This window comes from Bombina bombina, chromosome 1 (genome assembly GCF_027579735.1).
Source record: "Bombina bombina isolate aBomBom1 chromosome 1, aBomBom1.pri, whole genome shotgun sequence".
Taxonomy (NCBI): Eukaryota; Metazoa; Chordata; class Amphibia; order Anura; family Bombinatoridae; genus Bombina; species Bombina bombina.
The window spans coordinates 1581535079-1581551560 of NC_069499.1; the positions used below are offsets into that span (position 1 = coordinate 1581535079).

A 16482-nucleotide genomic window follows, 5' to 3' on the forward strand; every position below is an offset into this window, starting at 1 on the left:
CACGTGTTACTGAGTTTACATATAGTGTAAGGGACCCTCTATTGCACACGTGTTACTGAGTTTACATATAGTGTAAGGGACCCTCTATTGCACACGTGTTACTGAGTTTACATATAGTGTAAGGGACCCTCTATTGCACACATTTTACTGAGTTTACATATATTGTAAGGGACCCTCTATTGCACACGTGTTACTGAGTTTACTTATAGTGTAAACCAAAGCCTATTACAATGGGTTGAGCTTCAGGTAATATCAGATCTCATTGTGTTATCACTTTGTGTACACACACTTGCTTTCTTATCTTATATTTGTCTAAAAAAACAAAGCTCAATACTTAGAACAATGGAAAATCAATTATCATTGTATTACTTAACTATCCTGCACCCCTCTGACAGTATGACTGTGTTTACTTAGGCTATTCTATAGCTGAGACTCCAGTATACAAACTTTTACTATAGGTAGGGATACAAGGAGCTACTTGTAAACAATGTAATACACTCCAGCAGGTAAAATGGCTCATTGGGAACAATTTAAAGGGAAGAACATTTTTGGGTGAACTGTCCTTTTAAATTCCCTTTTCAAATGATCCCTAAAAGAACTGGCCATTATGTACTGATAGAGTGATAGATACGATTATTAGGTCTACTATTTGTGCATGCTCAGCCAGTTTATATGGGCATGCTCGAGAACAATGAATTGAGGCTAGAAGCACAGCTATTTCAAATTCAAAAATAAACATAAATGAGTAGTTTCCCATACATCTGCAGCTGCTATAAGTCACAGGGAAAACATTAAGGGGAAAATAATTTTACAGTACAATATCCCTTTAAGTGTTAATGAATGGTGTATTTTCTAGGACCTGTTGCCTTTTTTATCAAAATTGTAGGGGACCCTCTATTGCACACGTGTTACTGAGTTTACATATAGTGTAAGGGACCCTCTATTGCACACGTGTTACTGAGTTTACATATAGTGTAAGTGACACTCTATTGCACACGTGTTACTGAGTTTACATATAGTGTAAGTGACCCTCTATTGCACACATGTTACTGAGTTTACATATAGTGTAAGGGACCCTCTATTGCACACATGTTACTGAGTTTACATATATTATAAGGGACCCTCTATTACACACGTGTTACTGAGTTTACATATAGTGTAAGGGACCCTCTATTGCACACGTGTTACTGAGTTTAAATATAGTGTAAGGGACCCTCTATTGCACACATGTTACTGAGTTTACATATAGTGTAAGGGACCCTCTATTGCACACATGTTACTGAGTTTACATATAGTGTAAGGGACCCTCTATTGCACACATGTTACTAAGTTTACATATAGTGTAAGGGACCCTCTATTGCACACGTGTTACTGAGTTTACATATAGTGTAAGGGAACCTCTATTGCACACGTGTTACTGAGTTTACATATTGTGTAAGGAACCCTCTATTGCACACATGTTACTGAGTTTACATATAGTGCAAGGGACCCTCTATTGCACACGTGTTACTGAGTTTACATATAGTGTAAGGGACCCTCTATTGCACACGTGTTACTGAGTTTACATATAGTGTAAGGGACCCTCTATTGCACACATGTTACTGAGTTTACATATATTGTAAGGGACCCTCTATTGCACACGTGTTACTGAGTTTACATATAGTGTAAGGGACCCTCTATTGCACACGTGTTACTGAGTTTACATATAGTGTAGGGGACATTCTATTGCACACATGTTACTGAGTTTACATATAGTGTAAGGGACCCTCTATTGCACACATGTGTTACTGAGTTTACATATAGTGTAAAGGACCCTCTATTGCACACGTGTTACTGAGTTTACATATAGTGTAAGGGACCCTCTATTGCACACGTGTTACTGAGTTTACATAAATTGTAAGGGACCCTCTATTGCACACATGTTACTGAGTTTACATATATTGTAAGGGACCCTCTATTGCACACATGCTACTGAGTTTACATATATTGTAAGGAACCCTCTATTGCACACATGTTACTGAGTTTACATATATTGTAAGGGACCCTCTATTGCACACGTGTTACTGAGTTTACATATAGTGTAAGGGACCCTCTATTGCACACGCGTTACTGAGTTTACATATATTGTAAGGGACCCTCTATTGGACATGTGTTACTGAGTTTACATATATTGTAAGGGACCCTCTATTGGACATGTGTTACTGAGTTTACATATATTGTAAGGGACCCTCTATTGCACACGTGTTACTGAGTTTACATATATTGTAAGGGACCCTCTATTGCACACGTGTTACTGAGTTTACATATATTGTAAGGGACCCTCTATTGCACACGTGTTACTGAGTTTACATATAGTGTAAGGGACCCTCTATTGCACACGTGTTACTGAGTTTACATATAGTGTAAGGGACACTCTATTGCACACGCGTTACTGAGTTTACATATAGTGTAAGGGACCCTCTATTGCACATGTGTTACTGAGTTTACATATAGTGTAAGGGACCCTCTATTGCACACGTGTTACTGAGTTTACATAAATTGTAAGGGACCCTCTATTGCACACGTGTTACTGAGTTTACATATAGTGTAAGGGACCCTGTATTGCACATGTGTTACTGAGTTTACATATATTGTAAGGGACCCTCTATTGCACACGTGTTACTGAGTTTACATATATTGTAAGGGACACTGTATTGCACACATGTTACTGAGTTTACATATATTGTAAGGGACCCTCTATTGCACACGTGTTACTGAGTTTACATATTGTGTAAGGAACCCTCTATTGCACACATGTTACTGAGTTTACATATAGTGTAAGGGACCCTCTATTGCACACGTGTTACTGAGTTTACATATAGTGTAAGGGACCCTCTATTGCACACGTGTTACTGAGTTTACATATAGTGTAAGGGACCCTCTATTGCACACATGTTACTGAGTTTACATATATTGTAAGGGACCCTCTATTGCACGTGTGTTACTGAGTTTACATATAGTGTAAGGGACCCTCTATTGCACACGTGTTACTGAGTTTACATATAGTGTAAGGGACCCTCTATTGCACACGTGTTACTGAGCTTACATATAGTGTAAGGGACCCTCTATTGCACACGTGTTACTGAGTTTACATATAGTGTAAGGGACCCTCTATTGCACACGCGTTACTGAGTTTACATATAGTGTAAGGGACCCTCTATTGCACACGCGTTACTGAGTTTACATATATTGTAAGGGACCCTCTATTGCACACGCGTTACTGAGTTTACATATATTGTAAGGGACCCTCTATTGCACACGTGTTACTGAGTTTACATATATTGTAAGGGACCCTCTATTGCACACGTGTTACTGAGTTTACATATAGTGTAAGGGACCCTCTATTGCACACGTGTGTTACTGAGTTTACATATATTGTAAGGGACCCTCTATTGCACACGTGTTACTGAGTTTACATATATTGTAAGGGACCCTCTATTGCACACGTGTTACTGAGTTTACATATAGTGTAAGGGACCCTCTATTGCACGTGTGTTACTGAGTTTACATATAGTGTAAGGGACCCTCTATTGCACGTGTGTTACTGAGTTTACATAAATTGTAAGGGACCCTCTATTGCACGTGTGTTACTGAGTTTACATATATTGTAAGGGACCCTCTATTGCACACGTGTTACTGAGTTTACATATAGTGTAAGGGACCCTCTATTGCACACATGTTACTAAGTTTACATATAGTGTAAGGGACCCTCTATTGCACACGTGTTACTGAGTTTACATATAGTGTAAGGGACCCTCTATTGCACACGTGTTACTGAGTTTACATATAGTGTAAGGGAGCCTCTATTGCACACATGTTACTGAGTTTACATATAGTGTAAGGGACCCTCTATTGCACATGTGTTACTGAGTTTACATATAGTGTAAAAGACCCTCTATTGCACATGTGTTACTGAGTTTACATATAGTGTAAGGGACCCTCTATTGCACACATGTTACTGAGTTTACATATAGTGTAAGGGACCCTCTATTGCACACGTGTTACTGAGTTTACATATAGTGTAAGGGACCCTCTATTGCACACGTTACTGAGTTTACATATATTGTAAGGGACCCTCTATTGCACACGTGTTACTGAGTTTACATATAGTGTAAGGGACCCTCTATTGCACACGTGTTACTGAGTTTACATATAGTGTAAGGGACCCTCTATTGCACACGTGTTACTGAGTTTACATATAGTGTAAGGGACCCTCTATTGCACACATTTTACTGAGTTTACATATATTGTAAGGGACCCTCTATTGCACACGTGTTACTGAGTTTACTTATAGTGTAAACCAAAGCCTATTACAATGGGTTGAGCTTCAGGTAATATCAGATCTCATTGTGTTATCACTTTGTGTACACACACTTGCTTTCTTATCTTATATTTGTCTAAAAAAACAAAGCTCAATACTTAGAACAATGGAAAATCAATTATCATTGTATTACTTAACTATCCTGCACCCCTCTGACAGTATGACTGTGTTTACTTAGGCTATTCTATAGCTGAGACTCCAGTATACAAACTTTTACTATAGGTAGGGATACAAGGAGCTACTTGTAAACAATGTAATACACTCCAGCAGGTAAAATGGCTCATTGGGAACAATTTAAAGGGAAGAACATTTTTGGGTGAACTGTCCTTTTAAATTCCCTTTTCAAATGATCCCTAAAAGAACTGGCCATTATGTACTGATAGAGTGATAGATACGATTATTAGGTCTACTATTTGTGCATGCTCAGCCAGTTTATATGGGCATGCTCGAGAACAATGAATTGAGGCTAGAAGCACAGCTATTTCAAATTCAAAAATAAACATAAATGAGTAGTTTCCCATACATCTGCAGCTGCTATAAGTCACAGGGAAAACATTAAGGGGAAAATAATTTTACAGTACAATATCCCTTTAAGTGTTAATGAATGGTGTATTTTCTAGGACCTGTTGCCTTTTTTATCAAAATTGTAGGGGACCCTCTATTGCACACGTGTTACTGAGTTTACATATAGTGTAAGGGACCCTCTATTGCACACGTGTTACTGAGTTTACATATAGTGTAAGTGACACTCTATTGCACACGTGTTACTGAGTTTACATATAGTGTAAGTGACCCTCTATTGCACACATGTTACTGAGTTTACATATAGTGTAAGGGACCCTCTATTGCACACATGTTACTGAGTTTACATATATTATAAGGGACCCTCTATTACACACGTGTTACTGAGTTTACATATAGTGTAAGGGACCCTCTATTGCACAGGTGTTACTGAGTTTACATATAGTGTAAGGGACCCTCTATTGCACACATGTTACTGAGTTTACATATAGTGTAAGGGACCCTCTATTGCACACATGTTACTGAGTTTACATATAGTGTAAGGGACCCTCTATTGCACACATGTTACTAAGTTTACATATAGTGTAAGGGACCCTCTATTGCACACGTGTTACTGAGTTTACATATAGTGTAAGGGAACCTCTATTGCACACGTGTTACTGAGTTTACATATTGTGTAAGGAACCCTCTATTGCACACATGTTACTGAGTTTACATATAGTGCAAGGGACCCTCTATTGCACACGTGTTACTGAGTTTACATATAGTGTAAGGGACCCTCTATTGCACACGTGTTACTGAGTTTACATATAGTGTAAGGGACCCTCTATTGCACACATGTTACTGAGTTTACATATATTGTAAGGGACCCTCTATTGCACACGTGTTACTGAGTTTACATATAGTGTAAGGGACCCTCTATTGCACACGTGTTACTGAGTTTACATATAGTGTAGGGGACATTCTATTGCACACATGTTACTGAGTTTACATATAGTGTAAGGGACCCTCTATTGCACACATGTGTTACTGAGTTTACATATAGTGTAAAGGACCCTCTATTGCACACGTGTTACTGAGTTTACATATAGTGTAAGGGACCCTCTATTGCACACATGTTACTGAGTTTACATATATTGTAAGGGACCCTCTATTGCACACATGCTACTGAGTTTACATATATTGTAAGGAACCCTCTATTGCACACATGTTACTGAGTTTACATATATTGTAAGGGACCCTCTATTGCACACGTGTTACTGAGTTTACATATAGTGTAAGGGACCCTCTATTGCACACGCGTTACTGAGTTTACATATATTGTAAGGGACCCTCTATTGGACATGTGTTACTGAGTTTACATATATTGTAAGGGACCCTCTATTGGACATGTGTTACTGAGTTTACATATATTGTAAGGGACCCTCTATTGCACACGTGTTACTGAGTTTACATATATTGTAAGGGACCCTCTATTGCACACGTGTTACTGAGTTTACATATATTGTAAGGGACCCTCTATTGCACACGTGTTACTGAGTTTACATATAGTGTAAGGGACCCTCTATTGCACACGTGTTACTGAGTTTACATATAGTGTAAGGGACACTCTATTGCACACGCGTTACTGAGTTTACATATAGTGTAAGGGACCCTCTATTGCACATGTGTTACTGAGTTTACATATAGTGTAAGGGACCCTCTATTGCACACGTGTTACTGAGTTTACATAAATTGTAAGGGACCCTCTATTGCACACGTGTTACTGAGTTTACATATAGTGTAAGGGACCCTGTATTGCACATGTGTTACTGAGTTTACATATATTGTAAGGGACCCTCTATTGCACACGTGTTACTGAGTTTACATATATTGTAAGGGACACTGTATTGCACACATGTTACTGAGTTTACATATATTGTAAGGGACCCTCTATTGCACACGTGTTACTGAGTTTACATATAGTGTAAGGGACCCTCTATTGCACACGTATTACTAAGTTTACATATAGTGTAAGGGACCCTCTATTGCACACATGTGTTACTGAGTTTACATATAGTGTAAGGGACCCTCTATTGCACACATGTTACTGAGTTTACATATATTGTAAGGGACCCTCTATTGCACACGTGTTACTGAGTTTACATATATTGTAAGGGACCCTCTATTGCACACGTGTTACTGAGTTTACATATAGTGTAAGGGACCCTCTATTGCACACGTGTTACTGAGTTTACATATAGTGTAAGGGACCCTCTATTGCACACGTGTTACTGAGTTTACATATAGTGTAAGGGACCCTCTATTGCACACGTGTTACTGAGTTTACATATAGTGTAAGGGACACTGTATTGCACATGTGTTACTGAGTTTACATATAGTGTAAGGGACCCTCTATTGCACACATGTTACTGAGTTAACATATATTGTAAGGGACCCTCTATTGCACATGTGTTACTGAGTTTACATATAGTGTAAGGGACCCTCTATTGCACACGTGTTACTAAGTTTACATATAGTGTAGGGGACATTCTATTGCACACATGTTACTGGGTTTACATATAGTGTAAGGGACCCTCTATTGCACACGTGTTACTGAGTTTACATAAATTGTAAGGGACCCTCTATTGCACACATGTTACTGAGTTTACATATAGTGTAAGGGACCCTCTATTGCACACGTGTTACTGAGTTTACATATAGTGTAAGGGACCCTCTATTGCACACGTGTTACTGAGTTTACATATAGTGTAAGGGACCCTCTATTGCACACGCGTTACTGAGTTTACATATAGTGTAAGGGACCCTCTATTGCACACGTGTTACTGAGTTTACATAAATTGTAAGAGACCCTCTATTGCACACGTGTTACTGAGTTTACATATATTGTAAGGGACCCTCTATTGCACACGTGTTACTGAGTTTACATATAGTGTAAGGGACCCTCTATTGCACACGTGTTACTGAGTTTACATATAGTGTAAGGGACCCTCTATTGCACACTTGTTACTGAGTTTACATATAGTGTAAGGGACCCTCTATTGCACATGTGTTACTGAGTTTACATATAGTGTAAGGGACCCTCTATTGCACACGTGTTACTGAGTTTACATAAATTGTAAGGGACCCTCTATTGCACACGTGTTACTTAGTTTACATATAGTGTAAGGGACCCTGTATTGCACATGTGTTACTGAGTTTACATATATTGTAAGGGACCCTCTATTGCACACGTGTTACTGAGTTTACATATATTGTAAGGGACACTGTATTGCACACATGTTACTGAGTTTACATATATTGTAAGGGACCCTCTATTGCACACGTGTTACTGAGTTTACATATAGTGTAAGGGACCCTCTATTGCACACGTATTACTAAGTTTACATATAGTGTAAGGGACCCTCTATTGCACACATGTGTTACTGAGTTTACATATAGTGTAAGGGACCCTCTATTGCACACATGTTACTGAGTTTACATATATTGTAAGGGACCCTCTATTGCACACGTGTTACTGAGTTTACATATATTGTAAGGGACCCTCTATTGCACACGTGTTACTGAGTTTACATATAGTGTAAGGGACCCTCTATTGCACACGTGTTACTGAGTTTACATATAGTGTAAGGGACCCTCTATTGCACACGTGTTACTGAGTTTACATATAGTGTAAGGGACCCTCTATTGCACACGTGTTACTGAGTTTACATATAGTGTAAGGGAGCCTCTATTGCACACATGTTACTGAGTTTACATATAGTGTAAGGGACCCTCTATTGCACACGTGTTACTGAGTTTACATATAGTGTAAGGGACCCTCTATTGCACACGTGTTACTGAGTTTACATTAATTGTAAGGGACCCTCTATTGCACACGTGTTACTGAGTTTACATATAGTGTAAGGGACCCTGTATTGCACACATGTTACTGAGTTTACATATATTGTAAGGGACCCTCTATTGCACACGTGTTACTGAGTTTACATATATTGTAAGGGACACTGTATTGCACACATGTTACTGAGTTTACATATATTGTAAGGGACCCTCTATTGCACATGTGTTACTGAGTTTACATATAGTGTAAGGGACCCTCTATTGCACACGTATTACTAAGTTTACATATAGTGTAAGGGACCCTCTATTGCACACATGTGTTACTGAGTTTACATATAGTGTAAGGGACCCTCTATTGCACACATGTTACTGAGTTTACATATATTGTAAGGGACCCTCTATTGCATACGTGTTACTGAGTTTACATATAGTGTAAGGGACCCTCTATTGCACACGTATTACTAAGTTTACATATAGTGTAAGGGACCCTCTATTGCACACATGTGTTACTGAGTTTACATATAGTGTAAGGGACCCTCTATTGCACACATGTTACTGAGTTTACATATATTGTAAGGGACCCTCTATTGCACACGTGTTACTGAGTTTACATATATTGTAAGGGACCCTCTATTGCACACGTGTTACTGAGTTTACATATAGTTATAAGGGACCCTCTATTGCACACGTGTTACTGAGTTTACATATAGTGTAAGGGACCCTCTATTGCACACATGTGTTACTGAGTTTACATATAGTGTAAGGGACCCTCTATTGCACACATGTTATTGAGTTTACATATATTGTAAGGGACCCTCTATTGCACATGTGTTACTGAGTTTACATATAGTGTAAGGGACCCTCTATTGCACACATGTTATTGAGTTTACATATATTGTAAGGGACCCTCTATTGCACATTTGTTACTGAGTTTACATATAGTGTAGGGGACATTCTATTGCACACATGTTACTGAGTTTACATATAGTGTAAGGGACCCTCTATTGCACACGTGTTACTGAGTTTACATATAGTGTAAGGGACCCTCTATTGCACACGCGTTACTGAGTTTACATATAGTGTAAGGGACCCTCTATTGCACATGTGTTACTGAGTTTACATATAGTGTAAGGGACCCTCTATTGCACACGTGTTACTGAGTTTACATATAGTGTAAGGGACACTGTATTGCACATGTGTTACTGACTTTACATATAGTGTAAGGGACCCTCTATTGCACACATGTTACTGAGTTTACATATATTGTAAGGGACTCTCTATTGCACATGTGTTACTGAGTTTACATATATTGTAAGGGACCCTCTATTGCACACGTGTTACTGAGTTTACATATAGTGTAAGGGACCCTCTATTGCACACGTGTTACTGAGTTTACATATAGTGTAAGGGACCCTCTATTGCACACGCGTTACTGAGTTTACATATTTTGTAAGGGACCCTCTATTGCACACGTGTTACTGAGTTTACATATATTGTAAGGGACCCTCTATTGCACACGTGTTACTGAGTTTACATATAGTGTAAGGGACCCTCTATTGCACACATGTGTTACTGAGTTTACATATATTGTAAGGGACCCTCTATTGCACACATGTTATTGAGTTTACATATATTGTAAGGGACCCTCTATTGCACACATGTTATTGAGTTTACATATATTGTAAGGGACCCTCTATTGCACATGTGTTACTGAGTTTACATATAGTGTAAGGGACCCTCTATTGCACACATGTTATTGAGTTTACATATATTGTAAGGGACCCTCTATTGCACATGTGTTACTGAGTTTACATATAGTGTAGGGGTCATTCTATTGCACACATGTTACTGAGTTTACATATAGTGTAAGGGACCCTCTATTGCACACGTGTTACTGAGTTTACATAAATTGTAAGGGACCCTCTATTGCACACGTGTTACTGAGTTTACATATAGTGTAAGGGACCCTCTATTGCACACGTGTTACTGAGTTTACATATAGTGTAAGGGACCCTGTATTGCACACATGTTACTGAGTTTACATATATTGTAAGGGACCCTCTATTGCACACGTGTTACTGAGTTTACATATATTGTAAGGGACACTGTATTGCACACATGTTACTGAGTTTACATATATTGTAAGGGACCCTCTATTGCACACGTGTTACTGAGTTTACATATATTGTAAGGGACCCTCTATTGCACACGTGTTACTGAGTTTACATAAATTGTAAGGGACCCTCTATTGCACACGTGTTACTGAGTTTACATATAGTGTAAGGGACCCTGTATTGCACACATGTTACTGAGTTTACATATATTGTAAGGGACCCTCTATTGCACACGTGTTACTGAGTTTACATATATTGTAAGGGACACTGTATTGCACACATGTTACTGAGTTTACATATATTGTAAGGGACCCTCTATTGCACATGTGTTACTGAGTTTACATATAGTGTAAGGGACCCTCTATTGCACACGTATTACTAAGTTTACATATAGTGTAAGGGACCCTCTATTGCACACATGTGTTACTGAGTTTACATATAGTGTAAGGGACCCTCTATTGCACACATGTTACTGAGTTTACATATATTGTAAGGGACCCTCTATTGCATACGTGTTACTGAGTTTACATATAGTGTAAGGGACCCTCTATTGCACACGTATTACTAAGTTTACATATAGTGTAAGGGACCCTCTATTGCACACATGTGTTACTGAGTTTACATATAGTGTAAGGGACCCTCTATTGCACACATGTTACTGAGTTTACATATATTGTAAGGGACCCTCTATTGCACACGTGTTACTGAGTTTACATATATTGTAAGGGACCCTCTATTGCACACGTGTTACTGAGTTTACATATAGTGTAAGGGACCCTCTATTGCACACGTGTTACTGAGTTTACATATAGTGTAAGGGACCCTCTATTGCACACATGTGTTACTGAGTTTACATATAGTGTAAGGGACCCTCTATTGCACACATGTTATTGAGTTTACATATATTGTAAGGGACCCTCTATTGCACATGTGTTACTGAGTTTACATATAGTGTAAGGGACCCTCTATTGCACACATGTTATTGAGTTTACATATATTGTAAGGGACCCTCTATTGCACATTTGTTACTGAGTTTACATATAGTGTAGGGGACATTCTATTGCACACATGTTACTGAGTTTACATATAGTGTAAGGGACCCTCTATTGCACACGTGTTACTGAGTTTACATATAGTGTAAGGGACCCTCTATTGCACACGCGTTACTGAGTTTACATATAGTGTAAGGGACCCTCTATTGCACATGTGTTACTGAGTTTACATATAGTGTAAGGGACCCTCTATTGCACACGTGTTACTGAGTTTACATATATTGTAAGGGACCCTCTATTGCACACATGTTATTGAGTTTACATATATTGTAAGGGACCCTCTATTGCACATGTGTTACTGAGTTTACATATAGTGTAAGGGACACTGTATTGCACATGTGTTACTGACTTTACATATAGTGTAAGGGACCCTCTATTGCACACATGTTACTGAGTTTACATATATTGTAAGGGACTCTCTATTGCACATGTGTTACTGAGTTTACATATATTGTAAGGGACCCTCTATTGCACACGTGTTACTGAGTTTACATATAGTGTAAGGGACCCTCTATTGCACACGTGTTACTGAGTTTACATATAGTGTAAGGGACCCTCTATTGCACACGCGTTACTGAGTTTACATATATTGTAAGGGACCCTCTATTGCACACGTGTTACTGAGTTTACATATATTGTAAGGGACCCTCTATTGCACACGTGTTACTGAGTTTACATATAGTGTAAGGGACCCTCTATTGCACACATGTGTTACTGAGTTTACATATAGTGTAAGGGACCCTCTATTGCACACATGTTATTGAGTTTACATATATTGTAAGGGACCCTCTATTGCACATGTGTTACTGAGTTTACATATAGTGTAAGGGACCCTCTATTGCACACATGTTATTGAGTTTACATATATTGTAAGGGACCCTCTATTGCACATGTGTTACTGAGTTTACATATAGTGTAGGGGTCATTCTATTGCACACATGTTACTGAGTTTACATATAGTGTAAGGGACCCTCTATTGCACACGTGTTACTGAGTTTACATAAATTGTAAGGGACCCTCTATTGCACACGTGTTACTGAGTTTACATATAGTGTAAGGGACCCTCTATTGCACACGCGTTACTGAGTTTACATATAGTGTAAGGGACCCTCTATTGCACATGTGTTACTGAGTTTACATATAGTGTAAGGGACCCTCTATTGCACACGTGTTACTGCGTTTACATAAATTGTAAGGGACCCTCTATTGCACACGTGTTACTGAGTTTACATATAGTGTAAGGGACCCTGTATTGCACATGTGTTACTGAGTTTACATATATTGTAAGGGACCCTCTATTGCACACGTGTTACTGAGTTTACATATATTGTAAGGGACACTGTATTGCACACATGTTACTGAGTTTACATATATTGTAAGGGACCCTCTATTGCACACGTGTTACTGAGTTTACATATAGTGTAAGGGACCCTCTATTGCACACGTATTACTAAGTTTACATATAGTGTAAGGGACCCTCTATTGCACACATGTGTTACTGAGTTTACATATAGTGTAAGGGACCCTCTATTGCACACATGTTACTGAGTTTACATATATTGTAAGGGACCCTCTATTGCACACGTGTTACTGAGTTTACATATATTGTAAGGGACCCTCTATTGCACACGTGTTACTGAGTTTACATATAGTGTAAGGGACCCTCTATTGCACACATGTGTTACTGAGTTTACATATAGTGTAAGGGACCCTCTATTGCACACATGTTATTGAGTTTACATATATTGTAAGGGACCCTCTATTGCACACGTGTTACTGAGTTTACATATAGTGTAAGGGACCCTCTATTGCACACATGTTATTGAGTTTACATATATTGTAAGGGACCCTCTATTGCACATGTGTTACTGAGTTTACATATAGTGTAAGGGACACTGTATTGCACATGTGTTACTGAGTTTACATATAGTGTAAGGGACCCTCTATTGCACACATGTTACTGAGTTTACATATATTGTAAGGGACCCTCTATTGCGCATGTGTTACTGAGTTTACATATAGTGTAGGGGACATTCTATTGCACACATGTTACTGAGTTTACATATAGTGTAAGGGACCCTCTATTGCACATGTGTTACTGAGTTTACATAAATTGTAAGGGACCCTCTATTGCACACATGTTACTGAGTTTACATATATTGTAAGGGACCCTCTATTGCACATGTGTTACTGAGTTTACATATAGTGTAAGGGACCCTCTATTGCACACGTGTTACTGAGTTTACATATAGTGTAAGGGACCCTCTATTGCACACGTTTTACTGAGTGTACATATAGTGTAAGGGACCCTCTATTGCACACGTGTTACTGAGTTTACATATAGTGTAAGGGACCCTCTATTGCACACGTGTTACTGAGTTTACATATAGTGTAAGGGACACTGTATTGCACATGTGTTACTGAGTTTACATATAGTGTAAGGGACCCTCTATTGCACACATGTTACTGAGTTTACATATATTGTAAGGGACCCTCTATTGCGCATGTGTTACTGAGTTTACATATAGTGTAGGGGACATTCTATTGCACACATGTTACTGAGTTTACATATAGTGTAAGGGACCCTCTATTGCACATGTGTTACTGAGTTTACATATAGTGTAAGGGACCCTCTATTGCACACATGTTACTGAGTTTACATATATTGTAAGGGACCCTCTATTGCACATGTGTTACTGAGTTTACATATAGTGTAAGGGACCCTCTATTGCACACGTGTTACTGAGTTTACATATAGTGTAAGGGACCCTCTATTGCACACGTTTTACTGAGTGTACATATAGTGTAAGGGACCCTCTATTGCACACGTGTTACTGAGTTTACATATAGTGTAGGGGACATTCTATTGCACACATGTTACTGAGTTTACATATAGTGTAAGGGACCCTCTATTGCACACGTGTTACTGAGTTTACATAAATTGTAAGGGACCCTCTATTGCACACGTGTTACTGAGTTTACATATAGTGTAAGGGACCCTCTATTGCACACGCGTTACTGAGTTTACATATAGTGTAAGGGACCCTCTATTGCACACGCGTTACTGAGTTTACATATAGTGTAAGGGACCCTCTATTGCACACGTGTTACTGAGTTTACATATAGTGTAAGGGACCCTCTATTGCACATGTGTTACTGAGTTTACATATATTGTAAGGGACCCTCTATTGCACACGTGTTACTGAGTTTACATATATTGTAAGGGACACTGTATTGCACACTTGTTACTGAGTTTACATATATTGTAAGGGACCCTCTATTGCACACGTGTTACTGAGTTTACATATAGTGTAAGGGACCCTCTATTGCACACATGTGTTACTGAGTTTACATATAGTGTAAGGGACCCTCTATTGCACACATGTGTTACTGAGTTTACATATAGTGTAAGGGACCCTCTATTGCACACATGTTATTGAGTTTACATATATTGTAAGGGACCCTCTATTGCACATGTGTTACTGAGTTTACATATAGTGTAAGGGACACTGTATTGCACATGTGTTACTGACTTTACATATAGTGTAAGGGACCCTCTATTGCACACATGTTACTGAGTTTACATATATTGTAAGGGACCCTCTATTGCACATGTGTTACTGAGTTTACATATAGTGTAGGGGACATTCTATTGCACACATGTTACTGAGTTTACATATATTGTAAGGGACCCTCTATTGCACATGTGTTACTGAGTTTACATATAGTGTAAGGGACCCTCTATTGCACACGTGTTACTGAGTTTACATATAGTGTAAGGGACCCTCTATTGCACACATGTTACTGAGTTTACATATAGTGTAAGGGACCCTCTATTGCACACATGTTACTGAGTTTACATATAGTGTAAGGGACCCTCTATTGCACACGTGTTACTGAGTTTACATATAGTGTAAGGGACCCTCTATTCCACATGTGTTACTGAGTTTACATATAGTGTAAGGGACACTGTATTGCACACGCGTTACTGAGTTTACATATAGTGTAAGGGACACTGTATTGCACACATGTGTTACTGAGTTTACATATAGTGTAAGGGACACTGTATTGCACACATGTGTTACTGAGTTTACATATAGTGTAAGGGACACTGTATTGCACACGTGTTACTGACTTTACATATAGTGTAAGGGACCCTGTATTGCACACGTTACTGAGTTTACATATACTGTATTGTAAGGGACCCTCTATTGCACACATGTTACTGAGTTTACATATAGTGTAAGGGACCCTCTATTGCACACATTTTACTGAGTTTACATATAGTGTAAGGGACCCTCTATTGCACACGTGTTACTGAGTTTACATATAGTGTAAGGGACCCTCTATTGCACACATGTTACTGAGTTTACATATAGTGTAAGGGACCCTCTATTGCACACGTTACTGAGTTTACATATACTGTATTGTAAGGGACCCTCTATTGCACACGTGTTACTGAGTTTACATATAGTGTAAGGGACCCTCTATTGCACACGTGTTACTCAGTTTACATATAGTGTAAGGGACCCTCTATTGCACATGTGTTACTGAGTTTACATATAGTGTAAGGGACACTGTATTGCACATGTGT

At 38.7% G+C, this 16482-nt stretch overlaps 1 protein-coding gene across 1 annotated transcript in view; it reads right to left on the reverse strand.

The window, feature by feature from the left end:
* Positions 1-16482, reverse strand: part of TRIM16 (tripartite motif containing 16) — a 73768-nt gene that overhangs the window by 20398 nt on the left and 36888 nt on the right. The window lies entirely within an intron of this gene.